This window comes from Periplaneta americana, chromosome 16 (assembly GCF_040183065.1).
Source record: "Periplaneta americana isolate PAMFEO1 chromosome 16, P.americana_PAMFEO1_priV1, whole genome shotgun sequence".
Taxonomy (NCBI): domain Eukaryota; kingdom Metazoa; phylum Arthropoda; class Insecta; order Blattodea; family Blattidae; genus Periplaneta; species Periplaneta americana.
Window position 1 is genome coordinate 116,442,094 of NC_091132.1, and position 19,031 is coordinate 116,461,124.

Sequence of the window (19,031 nt, forward strand, 5' to 3'; positions counted from 1 at the left end):
ATAAAATAAGAGACCTACAATCGACAATAACCTGAAACAGCTATTGCTTTACTCCCATGAAAAACCCACTGATCGTCCTGACATTGTTACTTGCGTTTTCGCGTTGAAACTCAAAAACTAAGTGGATATTTTCAAAAAAAGTATTTGGCATAAAAAACTATTCAGAAGGAGTACATTTCATTATTATGGAAGCAAATAACTTTCAAAATGTCTGGTATTCTTCATTGAAAATAAATCTGGAAAATTTTTATTTGAACATCTAATGAACTTAGTTTGCAGCACTTGCTGCACAAGCCACTAGTTATATATATATAAAATTAGTATTTTATTTTAGGAATTACAAAAAGACAATATTGTGGAAATAAATTTGACATGCAGTAGCCTATGTCGTAATGTGTACAACGATTTATCTTAAATTATTGGGAGAATTATCTTCATATTTAGTATCTAGGGACATTATTCATTCGGTAATGATCTACGAAGTATCTATATAAAAATTTAAGTATGTAACATAATATAACATAACATAACATAACATAACATAACGATTTGTGTAAAATAAAGTCCGAATGATATTTTTATTAAATGTGAAGATGTTTGTGGTTAATTATCTGTAGAATTATATCTACAATCCAAATCTTTTGACATAAAAACTGTAGGACATAGAGAGGTCATACTTTTGTAATTAAAATTAAAGCAGCTGTAGCTGTTGAGAGGAGAAAAAATTATAAGAGCCTCCATCAGCTTTCTTGCTCTATTTGTATACAGTAGTTGATGTTATAATTTTATCCAGTATTATTAATTACCACTGAAATAATTGTATTTCATTATAAAGCAAGCCTTCAACTGTCTTGAGTAATATTCACAGAGTCCGTCCCAAACAATCTCTGATGTCTCCACGATATGTCGGCAACTTCTCCGACTTTGCTGTGCACCGGGTAGTTTGTACAGTTTATTGAAGGCGCTTCACATGTCTCATTCAGTAAAATTCCTCAGTTTACAATAATGTAACCATGTAGGTAGCTTACGTTTAGTCAGCGGGTATCACTCGTGAGGCAACTGAGCCAGAAGATAATGACCAGTTCCTTTCTCCTTCTAATGCATACATCACTGACTAGTAACAGAGTTAATCAGATTTGAGATGTGTATGCGACAGTTTTATCGTTCTTCCTCTGATACATATCGCCAAGAGAGTTTGAGACAGAACACGCCCGCGGTTATGCTGATAAGTAGGGAGCGGATTTTTATGTGCTAAAAATTTAAATATATTTATTTTTTATGTGCTAAAAAGTACGAAAATATTTGCTAAAAATAAAAATATATATATATATATATATATATATATATATATATATATATATATATATATATATATATACATATTTTTTTATTTTTAGCAAATATTTTCGTAATGGACATATATATATATATATATATATATATATATTAATATGACAAAAATACCTTACTTAGCTTGAAAAATAATATTATTTTAATGTACCGATGATATTTCCATGCAGATATTCTGCGTCATCATACGATGAAAGAGTAATGGAACGGAGAAAAATTCTCTCCGGCGCCGGGATTTGAACCCAGGTTTTCAGCTCTACGTGCTGATGCTTTATCCACTAAGCCACACCGGATACCCACCCCGGCGTCGGACAGAATCGTCTCAGTTTTAAGTTCCAACTCTTGGGTTCCCTCTAGTGGCTCCCCTCTGCACTGCGTCATAGATGTCTATGAACGTAGGACTGAAGTCCATACTGAAACGATTCTGTCCGACGCCGGGGTGGTATCCGGTGTGGCTTAGTGGATAAAGCATCAGCACGTGGAGCTGAAAACCCGGGTTCAAGTCCCGGCGCCGGAGAGAATTTTTCTCCGTTCCATTACTCTTTCATCGTATGATGACGCAGAATATCTGCATGGAAATATCATATGTACTTCGGTACATTAAACTAATATATATGATATGCGTAAATCACTTCGTGATTTAAGACGGCGCTTATTCCGTCGGATCCCGGCCAACTAGTCGCTCATAACGAGTGCACCTCAGCACATGTATGGACTTCAGTCCTTCGTTCATAGACATCTATGACGCAGTGCAGAGGGCGGCCACTAGAGGGAACCCAAGAGTTGGAACTTAAAACTGAGACGATTCTGTCCGACGCCGGGTGGGTATCCGGTGCGGCTTAGTGGATAAAGCATCAGCACGTAGAGCTGAAAACCCGGGTTCAAATCCCGGCCCCAGAGAGAGTTTTTCTCCGTTCCATTACTCTTTCATCGTTGAAAAGTAATGTTACAAGGTACTCACCAATCACACTTGAGTATCAGTTGCTAGTAGTTGCCCGAGAATTTCAGTGAACAACAAAGGTCATTTCCAAATTCTCCATCACAAATACATGTCCATTATCTCTGAACAACGACTTATACTGTGAAGAAGACCTTTCCATATCACAGGATATCAGACGCGCATATTTAAAGAGAGGAATGTCACAAACACCTACACCGTCAATTTCACCTACAGGCACACCCTCCAATACTTGAGCAATTTACACATTTTTTATATCCACTGTTTTGCCGTGAATGCACACGTGAAGCAGCGGCAATGTGCTTGTTTCCAGACAAATGTTGGGTTACCTGAGATCTGCACTTACTGATTTACCATATGGTTGGCAAAATAACACTTTCCCGTCGGTAGTAAAAATGTTTTTAAATTCATCTACATATTGCTGAAGACGCGATCTTAAACTCGATTTGATTTTAGGCATCTTAAGAGGCTAATATACTCATGTCTTAACGTAAAAAAAATGTTTCTAGCTACTGACTGACAATGTCGGAGAAAAGCTTCCTATAGCGACGCTACCACGTCTACATTATGCAGCTTATGCTCATGGTCAGATAACGGGGAATCACAACTTGATGTGTTTCCTCACTTCATAGGCATGAACGAGAGGCGAGAGATTTGTTTAAATTAAATAATGTTTATACCCGAGCTCTCATCCGTTGTGTTTCTCAAACAAAGCTCGGAATGAAATCATCTTCAGCAACAATAAACATTCCTAATTATGTGCTGCAAAATCTCTCCTTCTAGTCCATGTTAATTTATTCTCATATAATAACACTGATATGCTACCTAGCAGTTCTCAGAACTTGAGGCGATACTATTACAAAAATGGATCACGGATACATCACACAGCATCCCACATACTTATAACACGTACTCTATTAGTCAATGAGAGATTTGAAGTCATTTTTACCATTAATATACTTCATTTTGCTGAAGACTTGACTCGAAATATGTATCCGCTACTGGACTGATTACTCCACGCCCCACAATTTGATTATTTTGTTTAGTGTATGGCTTCAATTAAATATATTGTCTTACAGAAAAGGTAATACGCAAAGACTAGTTCCTTTCCTACTGTCCGCCACTGGGTCACTGTTCACTTATCAACATGTTCCGTTTCAAATAGTAGGCTTGGAGCACAAGTGATCTTTTACAATTTTCGACCATTTCTGGGCATGAGAGTGCGTATCATCCAGAACATCAATCAGAGATAAAGTTTACAGTATAAATATTGTAGATTTACAGTAGATCTAATTTTTTTGTAGGGTATTTTTACCTCTCGTAACTCAAACTTGGGCATCGATTTCGGGCAGCAGCCTTCACCATGGAAACAGAGTTTCCCATTAATATTTCTTCTCTTTACATCATACTGATTGTTTTCTGTGACGCTAGAAAGATTACTCTACAGCAGAGTTTCTCAAACTATGGTCCGCGGACCACCTGTGGTCCTCGAGTTCTGCCCTTGTGGTCCTTAAAAAAAGACAGAAGAAAAAGTAAAATTGAAACGAATTGCGTATCACACTATAGCTGAAAATCTCAGTGTTTGGAAATGACACATGGTAATCACCTTTCACTTTTTCTCCCAGTACTGACATTTTATGAAATTTATTACCCAACCCGTCTATCGAATTTCCACTCTACTCTCAGTAACAAAAAGGGATTTAAAGCACTATGAACATGGTTTTTCTCGCCATCTTTTCCTGCACATTTGTTGCCGCACTTGTAACCTAGCCAGGAACCACTCGAATTCATAACAGAGGACCAAAGTACTGAATCTTTTCATGTATTTATGACTTTCTTAATAGTTTTGCCGACACCCAGTCTGCACATTGAAATGGAAAATGTTCACATACGGTACTGTAAGTCGTACATCCATAATAGAACGTGCCAAATTGCATCTTTATTTGTTTAAAATCGGACATGCTTCTGCGTTATTTCTTTTTACTTGTGTTTTTTTTTTTCAGATAACGATGTAAGAAATTTTAGATTCCGCCTATTTTAAAATTCGGGCGAATAAGATCCAGAAATTGAAATTACATTACTTTTCTAATTATATTTTTTTTCGTAGCCTATCGCAAGTAACTTACAACTGATTCTCTGCATTGTCGATTCGTTGGTTGGTTGTTAGCAGTTATAGTTGTTTGAAATCCTTCTTATATGGTACACGCTTGTAGTTGTCTAGGGGAGAGTTGTGTAGTATCGGACATCGGGTAATATCGGACAGTGCATTTCTTTCATCTACCACCAGATAGTAGTACCTGAATAACATGATTACGTTTCTGTATGCGACATCACAGAAACGTAACCATGTCATTCAGGTACTATCATCTAGTGGTAGATGAAAGAAGCTCACTGTCCGATATTACCCGATGTTCGATACTAGCCAACTCTCCCCTATACCTCTGTTAAATAATGTCCATTGTACGTAATGAAAAATTGGCTTCAATCCGGATCTTTGAAAAGAAAGAAAAGTGATAATACTCTTCATTTAGGCAGTGTTAGTAGTTCAGAAGATGTGTGTGAAGATATTAATATCAGTGATTCTAGTGTCATTAATGAAATATCTAAATATCCAAATATACAGGATGTTTCAAAAATACGGGGCATAATTTCAGGTATGTATTTCCCACATGTAGACAATCAAAATAGTTCATTACAACATGTGTCCGGAAATGCTTTATTTCAGAGTTATGGCCTTCACAACATTGAAATTCACCGGAACGTTTTTCTTTCCGCAGGACGTTGCCGTCAAAGGAGACATTAAGAGGGCACTCTGATAGTTCATTCCGAGGCGAAGGTTGCATTCAGTGTTGTGTAGGCGTTAGACTGTGCGACATGTATTCAAATAAAGAGCTGGCAGAGATACACTTCATGTACGATAAGGCGGACGGCAATGCTGCGCTGGCTCGTCGTTTGTACCAGGAGAGGTACCCACAACGACAATGTCCAGATCGGAAGACATTTGTACGTCTCCATTATCGTCTGTGCGAGTATGGAAAATTAAACTCTTCTGGTTTGGGAAGGGGACGACCAAGATCTACAACTCCAGAAGTACAGGACGAGATTCTGGAGGCTGTGAACATGACTCCTTCTATCAGCACACGAAGGGTAGCGTTGCAAGTCAGTGTTCCTCATACGACTGTCTGGAGACTGTTGAAAGAGTATCAATTGTATCCTTATCATTTGCAACGTGTACAGGCCCTGTCACCAGCAGATTACCCTGCACGAGTTAGGTTCTGTAAGTGGTTCTTGCAGCAGTGTGTCAATGAGACATCGATGCGAGGTCTGTATTCAAGCAGGAGGTGGACATTTTGAACATCTTCTGTAATGACAACGACCTGCGGAAAGAAAAACGTTCCGGTGAATTTCAATGTTGTGAAGGCCATAACTCGGAAATGAAGCATTTCCGGACACATGTTGTAATGAACTATTTTGATTGTCTACATGTGGGAAATACATACCTGAAATTATGCCCCGTATTTTTGAAACAACCTGTATAATAACTGCAACATTCGGCAGGCTCGTCCATTTCATTAATGTGAGTACTAACATTTATTTTTTTTTAGTTAAAGATTATCCAAACTCTAATGGCCTTGAATTATTAAAAAAAAAGAAAATGAATTTTCTTCTATTAAATTAACTTAATTAGTTAATACTAATACAAAATTAATTGAATTATAAATTAATTTTAATTAATTAATTCTATTTTAAAATATAAGTATACTGGTATTAAAATATGAAGGGCTATTAGCAATAAGGGGGAATGTCCACTTTTGTCAGAAATTGAGATATTAGCACCGTCCGTTTCTTTATTCGATGTACTTTGTTTCACTAACGTTTCCAAGCAATAATGTGCACGGTTACAAATATATCAGTTCTTGTTGTTTTTCTTCTTTTTTAAAAAAGGGGGAATGTCCAAAGGTTTATACTGAAGAAGGGGGAATGTCCATTGATGTACGATATGTTGTAAATGTTGCAATCTTGTAATTATAATTAAGCTAATTATTATTCTTTCCAGATGCTTCAACAACGTACACATTATTTTTTTCGTTTAAATGACTGTGGATTTTGACTTAATGTTTAAATGTGAGTTAGTTACACAGTATTACAGAGCTATTTAATTTCAACGTAGAAGTTTGTGAAAAAATGTCTTCCAGTAGTGAGGAAAGCCAGGCAAAATCTACACAGGCCAAGAAACGACCTAGACTGGGTAGATTAACTGATGTAAAAAAAAAACTCCTAGCTCAGAGCAATGAGACTGGTGAGGATTGTAAATGTGTAAGATATAAGTGCTTTCAAGTTATACCGAAAGTTGACAGAGACCAGATTATTAAAAATTTCAACAAGTTAACACACAATGAACAAAATTCGTATCTTAGTGGACTTATTACAGTAAACTCAATAAAACGCAGAAGACCTAGGAAACCTCAGGAAGATGCTATATTTCACGACAATTCTTATGGTTACAAGGTACGGGTTAAGAGGGAGGATGCAGTGATTGAAGTCCCTGTATGCAGCAAAGCTTTTGTGTCGGTGCATGGAATTACCAAGAAGAGGCGAGAAGTAATTCAGAGGTACTTGAAAGAAGGAGTCTCACCCAAAGATCGCCAAGGTAGCCACAAAAACAGAAAAAATCGTCTAAGTGAGGATACGTTGAAAGCTGTATGTGATCATATTTCGTCATATAAAGGGAGACAGAGTCATTATAGCTTACATGATTCCAAACCCATATATCTTCCAGAGGATTTGAATGTCACTAAGATGCATAATCACTTCAGAGAGCGATATCCAAATCTGAATGTTTATCAGAAGTTTATTGAAATATTTAATGAAAAATTTAACGTGAAATTTGGTTATCCCAGAACTGACACCTGTAGTGTATGTGATGAGTTTGTAACAGAAGTTGAATCTCTGAAGAAAAAATTACTTAATGTTTCAGTGTCTGATAATGAACATAAATTAGTTGAGAAGAAAATACAGGATTTCACCACAGCCAACAGAATCCATAAATTGAAGGCCGTTGTTTTTATACAAGGAAAAGAGCAGCTCGAATAAACAGTGAAAAATGTTCGGAACAGGAGGCAATAGCTATGGACTATAAAAAAAATTGGAATCTACCTAATGTTACGTCGAATGATGCATATTATCGCAGACAGCTTGGATTTTACAGCTTTAACATTCACGTTCTATCAACTAAAGAGTCATTTTTTGTGCTTATGACGAAACCATTGCAATAAAGGTGCAAATGAAGTATGTTGATTTTTGCATCACTTCATCATGTGCCATATGAATCAAAATGTTCGATATCTTGAGGTATTTTGTGATTCAGCTTGTGGCCAAAACAAGAATTGGACTGTTTTTAGACTAATGCATTACATTGTGCATCACACTCACAGATTACACTCAATCAAAATAACGTTCTCAATACGTGGTCACTCGTACTTAGAGTGCGATAAAAAATTTTGGGCTAGTTACACTGGTTAATGTCAAATTGATTTTTTCTCTATGAATTATTCTAATGGGAGAAATAGTTATGTACCTTTTCCCAAGAGATCAGATATTCCGTAAGTTGTCAATAAACTAATAAAAAAATTGTGGAAATTGACTTATGCCACTTTTCCCAAGCATTGAAGAATTGATAAAAAATTAATTTGATTCCATTCTAAGTTTATATAGTTAATGTGATTTCTAAAAATTAAACAACATTCACTCTTCAATAATGCATTATATAAGGACATTCCCCATTTTTAACATAACAAAATGTGAGTTTGGGTTCTATTTTTTATTTAACTAATAAGGAATGTGTATGAAGGCTATAATATACTGTTCCAGATATGTATATTTAATAAACGTATAAGCTGAAAATAAATTCAAAAATAAAAACTCATTTTATAAAAAAGTACAAAAGATTTAAACTTTAAAACCTTAATATCTCAAAAGCAATAAAAATGGACATTCCCCCTTTTTACTAATAGCCCTTCACATGCTACAAAAATGATAAATTTGCTTTTGAAGGGAACAAGTATAAGATGGTCCGCGGAACTGTTCTGACTTAAAAAAGTGGTCCCCACTTCAAAAAAGTTTGAGAAACGCTGCTCTACAGCATTGAGTGTCCTAGGACAAAATGTTAATGAGTAAATATTACGCTACCTTTCACATGACATTTGAATAACGCGCTTTTCTAAAAAGAATGGTTTCTACATCGAGGTAATACGAGAATACAAGGGCTATAGGTTCTACAGTTCAATCGAAATCGACAGAACTTAAAAACATTCGAGTTGTAGTACAGACGTTGCATTTTGCGGTTTTGGATACTTCCAACGATGGAAGAAAAAAAAAAAAGATATTTGGAAGCGATCAGTGTTCTGCTTATCTATCGTTTATAACCTCACGAAAAATGAGTCCTGTGTTTTTCATAAGAGAATAACGGTTTGAGGATGATTGACATATTTCACGAATTTATTTCTAACAGGAAAAGCTCATAATGCCGTCATCACCCTCTGATTCTGAAGAGTCAACGAATTGTTAAAATATCCGTAGGCCTAACTGATTATAGAAAATATTGTTGATGATATTTTTGTCGTCAATGAAAGCATTGCTATTTAAACTTTATGCCTCTGTTGTCTGCAAATTGTATGCAACCTCTCTTTGCCCCTGGTTCTGTAGTTCCATAGTTCTTTTCGAATTTAATCTACTGGCACTTTCGACATGTAGTAGTGTCACTTTTACATTTACAAGTGTTTTTTTTTCTTGTAATATGTGTAATTTTAATGTAATTGTATTCCTCGTATTGTAGTTGTAATCCCCTGGTATAGGGGAAAAGAAGCGCTGACGGCCGTATCTCTGCCAGGTTAAATTTATATATATATATATATATATATATATGTTTATTTAGTACAAATTAAATTTATAAAACAAAAATGTTTCTAGCTACTACCGTAAGAGCCAAGCTCGTGTACGGTGTAGTCTTAGTCAATAATATAACATAAAATTTACAAGGACAGTTTACTAAATACAGTAAGTAACTTAATTCAAACCAATAAATACAACACAAGAGCAAGAATAAAGAAGAAAGAGAAAAAGAGAGAAAAATACACATTTAATATAAATTGACAATCCGACAGAAGCCAGTGATATTCAATAAAAACATGAATATAGTCGACAGAAATAAAAGGTAAAAAAAATACATTTGTTAATATTATATATCATGGATAATTTTACAAATTTCTTTTTTAAAAGCTTCAATTTTTAAATATTTCAAATTTGGAAAATGGTTTGTAATTTTATTATAAAGTCTTGGGCCGAAACTAGTACCATGTTCAAGAGCTGCACTTGTATGACATTTTGGCTCAATTAATGGGAAAGTAGATTTCTGTTTTCGAGTACGAAATTCATGTTGATTAGATTTATGTTTTATTTGATTTCTGTGGTAATAAGTTAGTAAACTATATTTATAAATTTCGTCAATAGGCAATACGTTAAAATCTGTATAAATTAAAATTGTTGGGTAATCCATATTTTTGGTCAGACAAATTTTTATTAATTTTCTGTGTAATAAAATTAATGGATTAAGTACAGATGATGCTATTCCACCCCAATTTATTATACCATATTGTATTAATCATTGTACCAAAGCTAAAAATATTATTCTCAATGCCTCCTTAGTGATAAAATTTCTAAGTATTATGAATTTATAAATAAATAGTAATACTAATTTTCGGCTTTTTCTGATTCTTTAATCCTCCGTTAAGGAATAGCCTGCCATGTTCACGATAGACAAACCTCTGAAACCATTATTCTTTTGATTTGCATATTAATGAAAATTTGTGTGTTAAAAATGACACAACATTGATATTGTAAAGTTATGAAATTTCTCCTTTCCTTATTTTCTAAATTGGTGTTGTTTTAATTGTGTCGGTTATTTTAATTTCTTGATATATTTTGACATAAGAAGCAAAACTGCAGTATCGCACATAAATGTTATTCTATTTGAATCTCTTAAAATTGTTAGGAATCGGTAATAGTTTTTAGCGGTTTATTTGTACCTATTTCGTTTATTTGATCCTTTCGTCATTTCAAATCTATTGTTTTAACCTTCTAAATTTTTTGTCTTTGTATTGTAAAACGAAATTCTTAGAACGCAAAGTTAATGCTACTTTGTCTATAAATCTTCATAGTCTGAAGTGAAAATTTGTTGATATTATTTAAATTGCCATTAATATTTCAGTGGGTTGTTACTTTCGTTATCCTTTTTTCCCTGAGATTGTGTTAGCAAGATGCAATAAAACATCCTTCAACGAATTTCTGGTTAAGTGCTTAAGTGCGGTTTTTTTTAAAGAAGTTAACACTTTATATAACCGAGGTAGGCCTCTTTACACTTTATACAGGGTGTATCAAAAATACGGGGCATAATTTCAGGTATGTATTTCCCACATATAAACAATCAAAATAGTTCATTACAACATGTGTCCGGAAATGCTTCATTTCCGAGTTATGGCCTTCACAACATTGAAATTCACCGGAACGTTTTTCTTTCCGCAGGTCGTTGCCATTACAGAAGATGTTCAAAATGTCCACCTCCTGCTTGAATACAGACCTCACATCGATGTCTCATTGACCTGCGAACACTATCCCAAACTCCAGGAGTATTGCGTATGTCCTCAGAACATGCCACAATTCGATTCCGAAGGGATTCCAAATCAGGCACCGGAGACGAATAAACCAATAATTTTAAATGGCCCCACAAGTAGATATGGAGAGAGTTCAGATCAGGTGAGCGTGGAGGCCAAGCAATTGTGCCACCTCTACCTATCCATCGATCAGGAAACCTTCGATCCAAGTACCGGCGAGCCGTACGACTGAAGTGTGTAGGAGCGCCATCATGCAAGAAGTGAATGTGTTGACGATTGATCAGTGGAGTGTCTTCTAAAACATGAGGTATGGTGTTTTCCAGGAAGTTTGTGTACGCCTGCGCCGTAAGTCTGTTTATAAGTACATGGGGTCCAACTAATCGATCACCAATAATACCGGCCCACATGTTGAGGGAGAACCGCACCTGGTGATGAGATGGAACAGTTGCACGTGGGTTTTCATACGCCCATACATGCTGATTGTGGAAATTTGTTATGCCATCTCGTGTGAACTGTGCTTCATCTGTAAATAATACTAAGGCAGGAAAGTTCGGATTTACACCACACTGCTGCAAGAACCACTGACAGAACCTAACTCGTGCAGGGTAATCTGCTGGTGACAGGGCCTATACACGTTGCAAATGATAAGGATACAATTGATACTCTTTCAACAGTCTCCAGACAGTCGTATGAGGAACATTGACTTGCAACGCTATCCTTCGTGTGCTGATAGAAGGAGTCATGTTCACAGCCTCCAGAATCTCCTCCTGTACTTCTGGAGTTGTAGATCTTGGTCGTCCCCTTCCCAAACCAGGAGAGTTAAATTTTCCATACTCGCACAGACGATAATGGAGACGTACAAATGTCTTCCGATCTGGACATTGTCGCTGTGAGTACCTCTCCTGGTACAAACGACGAGCCAGCGCAGCATTGCCGTCCGCCTTACCGTACATGAAGTGTATCTGCCAGCTCTTGATTTGAATACATGTCGCACAGTCTAACGCCTACACAACACTGAATGTAACCTTCGCCTCGGAATGAACTGTCAGAGTGCCCTCTTAATGTCTCCTTTGACGGCAACGACCTGCGGATAGAAAAACGTTCCGGTGAATTTCAATGTTGTGAAGGCCATAACTCGGAAATAAAGCATTTCCGGACACATGTTGTAATGGACTATTTTGATTGTCTACATGTGGGAAATACATACCTGAAATTATGCCCCGTATTTTTTAAACACCCTGTATAAGCAAGATAGGCCTGACAATTTTCTTTGAACATTTAATTAGGCTACATTATATTTACATATTCTTAATATCTATAAATGAACCATTTACAAATACACATTAACAGTACTTACTTACTTACTGGCTTTTGAGGAGCCCGGAGGTTCATTGCCGCCCTCATATAAGCCCGCCAATGGTTCCTATCCTGAGAAAGATTAATCCATTCTCTATCATCGTATCCCACCTCCCTCAAATCCATTTTAATATTATCCTCCCATCTATGTCTCGGCCTCCCCAAAGGTCTTTTTCCTTCCAGCCTCCCAACTAACACTCTATATGCATTTATGGATTCGCCCATACGTGCTACATGCCCTGCCCATCTCAAACGTCTGGATTTAATGTTCCTAATTATGTCAGGTGAAGAATACAATGCGTGAAGTTCTGTGTTGTGTAACTTTCTCCATTCTCCTGTAATTTCATCCCTCTTAGCCCCAAATATTTTCCTAAGCACCTTATTCTCAAATACTCTTAACCTGTTTTCCTCTCTCAAAGTGAGAGTCCAAGTTTCACAACCATAAAGAACAACCGATAATATAACTGTTTTATAAATTCTAACTTTCAGATTTTTTGACAGCAGACTGGATGATAAAAGCTTCTCAACCGAATAATAACAGGTATTTCCCATATTTATTCTTTGTTTAATATCCTACCGAGTATCATTTATATTTGTTACTGTTGGTCCCAGGTATTTGAATTTTTCCACCTCTTCAAAAGATAAATTTCCAATTTTTACATTTCCATTTCGTACAATATTGTCGTCACGAGACATAATCATATAATTTGTCTTTAGGTTTTATCTCTTGAGTTGCTTTAAGTAAAATGCACATTAACAATAAAGTTTCAAAAACAATATATTTTCACAAAATTACAATAACCCATTTTGAAGTATTGTAATTAAATTTACAATGACTATGTGCAAACATGGTATATTATATTGATTCATGCTGTCGAATGCAATGTGTGATAGTGATGTGACCATATCGTCTACAGAAATTGATCACAAATGCTTTTTGAATGTGTTTGAATTTTCATTAAAACGGGTTATGTATTCGCAAATCTATTCAAGTGTATTAATTAAAAGCGAGATTTTCCTTAGAACGGGGTGTCTTGAAAGCCGGAGTCCTGCCGAGACTTTTAAAGTCATTCCTTAAAAAACGGAAACCTTTAAACAAGGTTTTAATGTAAATCACGGATGAGACGATAACAACTTCCAATCACGGTAGAAGAGCTCGACCTTGATCACGAGCGCATACCGCATCCACTACATAGCGTCGTAACGTGGACATCAGGGATGTACATGCATATACCTCGAATAAAGGCAGCAATTATTACAATGACTTGAGTTACTAAATTTCTGGCTATTTAATAGGGCTAATTATTCAATTATTTAATATACATGTACATATATAAACAAATCGCAAAGGAAAGGGGTTTTAAGAACAAAAAGTAATAGGAAAAGTTAATTATTAATTATTTCTTGTGAAAATCAATTATTTATTATGAAAATACTTCACTTCATTTGTTAGGAGAAACTAATAGGGTCTACCTGCTTGACGTTTGTGATCTCTAAGTACTTTTGAGCATTTATTATAAAAATAATAATGACAATATTGATTGAAATAGAGTATATTGATTGTGTGATTGTGAAAATGTAGTCCTTACTCTCCAGTCATGATTATGCAATGTGTTTTCTTAGAATGATTTGTGAGATGCACGTAACACGAAAAAAACAAATTGATTAAATTATGCTTTTGAAGAGCCATCGTAATTTTTGGGGTCAATATTTAAGGGGGTACGTATGATTTTTAAAACTTCCACAATTTTCGGCCAAAATTTGTGAAATTTAAATTATATAAACAGATCTACAATACAATATAATCTGTACACAATTTGGTGTTATTAAGTCTAATAGTTTTGAAATTATATATATTTTATATTGACATCACTAAAAAGGCTCCTTGCGTCAAAGTTTTCAAAATTTTAGTTCATATTTGCTCAAAATCTTGAAAATAGTTATGGGAATAAAATTAATTAACTTTGGAGATTAGTCTAAATAGAGAGACACGATAAATTTTTAAACTTTATGAAGTTAACATTACACCATATTTAATCTAAGTGCAATATGAATATTCCCCAAAGAAACTTAATATTAATATTTCACACAATTGCTATTTAAATTTTATTTATCAACATTTGATTGATCTTTGTGAGAAGTTTCAGACCAATATGATAACTGTTGTGCAAGGAGCTTTTCATTCAGTAAACTGCTTAAAATTTTAAAGTCGAGAAAACAGCATAAAAAATCCTCTCAACTCACGCACCGCATGTGTGGTCATATATGAATATATGGTTAAATCATTTAAAACAGTCTCAAATATAATTACGATTATAAAAACAAAAAGACTTGGATTTTCTTAATTTTTAAGCATTATTTCTTGTCTGAAATCAATTTCTCTCTTCTCGAGAACAATGTCTATATCTGTGATGTGTTGTGTTGTGTTTCGTACTGACGTTTGACATTTTTTTTACAAATAAAATAGTATATATTTTTTACTTATTAAACACTGCACTTCACCGCCATGTTCATTATATAAAAACTTTACCTTCTACTTATCATTAAAATCTGTATTGTAATCTCGCTAACGATCTGTCATGGTCTGCAACGTTGAATGTGCTGTACACCCTTGTGCCTCAGGTAGAAAAGCTAAGCGCTTATGGAGAGAGCTTAAAAATGCTCTCGCTCAGAATTAATAGTAAGCATGGCATCCCTAATGTAATTGCATATATCTGGTGTGCTGTCTGTCCATTAATTGTTACTTTTAGACGTATTGACCCCATTCTGTCCGTTGTGGACATTTGAAGGGGAGTCGACACGTCACTAGACTAGTGTAGCTATAGCTACTGCTTTCAGTATGCAAATATCATCATCCAGACTGCAGAGTCTCTTTAACAAGTATACCTACTCGCACTTCACCGAAAAGGATTGGTCCTTCTCTTTCATTATCATTAGGGACCGGATTTTTATGTAATTACATATTATATTCCTTTCACCCTAACCGTATATAAATAACAAATCATTGCGAATCTTGTAATTACCGTTAATATATTAAAATTTTATAGTACATATTTTTACATATTTACCTCACATTACATATTATGGCTTGTTATTACATAAATCTACATATTTAGGGGTTTTATTCATTTTTACTTCTGTGAAAGGAAAAAAAAAAAACTTCTGCTCGGGAAGTTTACAATTTGAAATACACAGATTTAAAAAGTCTTTTTACCTACCCAAGAAAGGATATATTTCGGGACGAAACATAACGTCCTTCGTTCCAGGAAGTAATAGAGGAACTCACCCCATACCGCCCACTGTAAATGTGAGTGAACGAAAGACAACCTTTTCATGCAATTACCTTGTATTGTAAACACTGAGAAAGTAGCGGTGGATGGGACGAGGACGACATGATTTTTCTCGAACTATAATTGTTCTGCACAAGTCTTAGCAAGCCGTTCCCATGCAATTTGCAACCTGACCCACCCTTCTCCTAATTCTTGCAGGGAAAACCTGTGTCAAGTCTGACTTGGGACTTTCAGATTATTGACCCCTCTATTTTAAATTTAGTAGACCTATACGGAAATGGGATTTTCCGAGCAATTAGAAAGTATGGTTCTCGGCTGGAATAATCCTACCCTTCTGAATGAGACAGGAATGTCACTTTTCAAACAACAGTTTGTGAATGCCTATAGTTTGAGTTTTTAGTAGTTACTTTGTTTCTTACAGGGAGCAGCTAAAATACATGTGTCCCACATCTCCTCTTATTTTCTCCTAATGCAGTAAAGCGAAACAGTGCTTGCAGTACTGTTGTGTCATTCATTTCACTCAATTCTCTAGTTTTAGTACTTACAGTACTTATAAAGTGCAAGTGAGTTTATCTTCTGCTTTTAACTAACTAAAATGACCCCTGTATCTTCAACCCTAACGACAAAAATAAAATCATGGATTGTAATGGACGAAGTTTTCACTACAGATGGAAAAATAGTAATGTGTCAAGTGTGCGGTAAAAAGTCGGGTGCTCTATGAAATCACAACTGGAGAGTCTTACCTATCCTATATCTGCCAGATATTGATATTAAATATTTTCATGAGTTTACATATTTTGGTATATATTCAGCATATTTTTCTTACATAAATATGTAGATATTTCACACCTTGATAGTACATAAAAATCCGGTCACTAATTATCATTGTTAATTTTGAAATTAAATCCAATCTGTGTCATCAATCCTGAAGTAAATCTTCCCGTACAACGTTCTCCTGTTAGGACTCGTATGTGGCAGTTAAAGAAGTTTGGGTATGACCCCAGTTTCTAATCTACTTGCCTTCCGTGCTCCTGTAATTAACCATTGTTAAATAGCCAAAGGCCGATAAGGACTTCAGGAGGATATTAAATCACGTGCAAGTTGCGTCGGGCTTATCGCCAAAGACAAGCATTTCGTGCCGTGCAACTGAACCGAGTACGAAATTGGTACGGAACGCTTGCTGCAACCATTCTGGAGGTCTTAAGGTTCAGGAGGAAGAGTGACGTCAATGTGAACATTAGAATGGTGCCATTCTTTATTTTCAATTAAGGTATTATATCCTGTTCCGGAGAGAAAAAGGAAACGTGGGAACCACGGTTCTCAATTTACAGATTACATTATATATACAGGGTGTTTCCGAGGTGGTGTTACAGACTTTTAGGGATGATGGGGAAGGGCACATGAATCAATTTGAGATAAGGAACCATAGTCCGGAAATGACTGTGTCGAAAGTTGTAAGCAAAAATAGTTGTGTGGAAATGGAATTGTGATTTGGTACCACGTGCCCTCCTTCCCTTAACTTTCGGAACAGTCGTGGATAAATGGTATGGGCCGGATGTCTCCTGCGTGGGTACTTGTACGATACAATCTCTGAGCTTGTCTCCTGTTCCCATTGGCTCATCCGTATTCGAAAATCAGGTCTGCTTATTCCGCTCTCCTATACTCTTCCATTTCATTAGGAATGATTGACTGTACACTGCAACTTGTACACATATACTACTTGCTCGAGGAAAAGAAGTGAACTCTACAGGACTTGCACAGCAACTAACCCACAGGGCCTACATTCCTTTTTTTTCCTTACGACTATCAAATGGACTTGCGTGGGGTACTGCGCAGAATGTTAACGGCCAAGGCACCTAAACATAATAGTACATAACATTGAATAATAAACAGTAATGGTGTTTGTATACGCATTTCGTTTCGTGTTAAGTAAATAGTTAATGTCCTTAAACCTTACATATTTACTTACTTACTTACTTACTTATGGCTTTTAAGGAACCCGGAGGTTCATTGCCGCACTGACATAAGCCCGCCATCGTTCCCTATCCTGAGCAAGATTAATCCAGTCACTGCCATCATATCCTACCTCCCTGAAATCCATTTTCATATTATCCTCCCAAGTTGGTGGGATTTTCTGTGATTTATCCGAAGCATTTGACTGTATACTCGTAAATCATAAAATACTGCTAGATAAATTAGATTATTATGGAATTAAAGGTGTTGCACACCAATGGTTTCACTCATATCTCATAGATAGGAAGCATAAAGTTGAAATCAATACAACTATAAAATCTGCCTCGACATGGGGAACTAATAATGGAATTCCTCAAGGATCAATATTAGGTCCCTACTTTTTCTAGTGTTTATCAATGATCTCCACCCCCCCCCCCCAATAAAAGATGTAGGTCATTCCATATTATTTGCAGTTTACACAAGTATAGTAATTACAGCCAATAACTCCAACACATTCCAATTTGCACCAGAAGAAATTCTCTTCAAAATATGTGACTGATTCTCAGTTAATAAATTGGTATTAAATTGTAACAAAACTAACATAATTCAATTTAAATCCTGTCCAAATTCAACCTAGCAAATTTCTAGCGCAATAATTAACCATAGATCCCTATTACAAACAACAACAACAACCAAATTTCTTGGCTTAAAAATCGATAATGTGTTAAATTGGAAAAATCATATTAAGGAAATTACCCCCAAACTAAATTCAGCTTGTTTTGCTATTAGATCTATGCAAAGGATAGTAAATATCAATACCTTAAAACAATATACTTTGCATACTTTCACACGGTAATGAGTTTTGGAATAATACTCTGGGGAAATTCCACAGATAGTAACAGTATATTTCTATTACAAAAAAGAGTAATTAGAATAATAGTAGGTGCCAAATCTAGGGAATCTTGTAGGACTATTTAAAAAAAAAAACTACAAATAATGCCCATGGCTTGTCAGTTTAATATCTTTTCATTAATAATCTTCCTCGTATGTAATCGTGCAAACTTTGTAACTAATTCAACAGTTCATAGCATAAATACACGTCAAAAAATGACTTTCATACTCCATCGGCAAGTCTATCATGCTATCAAAAAGGAGTGCGTTATATGGCAGTAAAATTTTTTAATAGCCTCCTTATCGATATAAAAAATGAAACTCAAAACATAAAATTATTTAAGGCCAAATTAAAGAGGTACCTAATTTCTCACGCCTTCTATTCTGTATTTGAATTCATGACATTCACTAACACTTCATGAAACTGATACTAAAACTTTGTGTTGTACTAGTAGACTATATTGTAAATCTCGTCTGTATATATTTCACCTAGACTGTGACTATAAATTAAGACTATAATAGTATTAAGTTTCTTGACTTGTTCATATTCTAGCTGTAAAGCAA

At 35.4% G+C, this 19,031-nt stretch overlaps 1 protein-coding gene and 1 non-coding gene across 5 annotated transcripts in view; both read left to right on the plus strand.

Moving 5' to 3' along the window:
* The window catches only part of LOC138691133 (peripheral plasma membrane protein CASK-like), an 854,250-nt gene that overhangs the window by 822,941 nt on the left and 12,278 nt on the right, over positions 1 to 19,031 (plus strand). The window lies entirely within an intron of this gene.
* TRNAH-GUG (transfer RNA histidin (anticodon GUG)) lies at positions 1,796 to 1,867 on the plus strand. The gene has a single exon. It is a non-coding gene; the product is annotated as a tRNA-His (tRNA).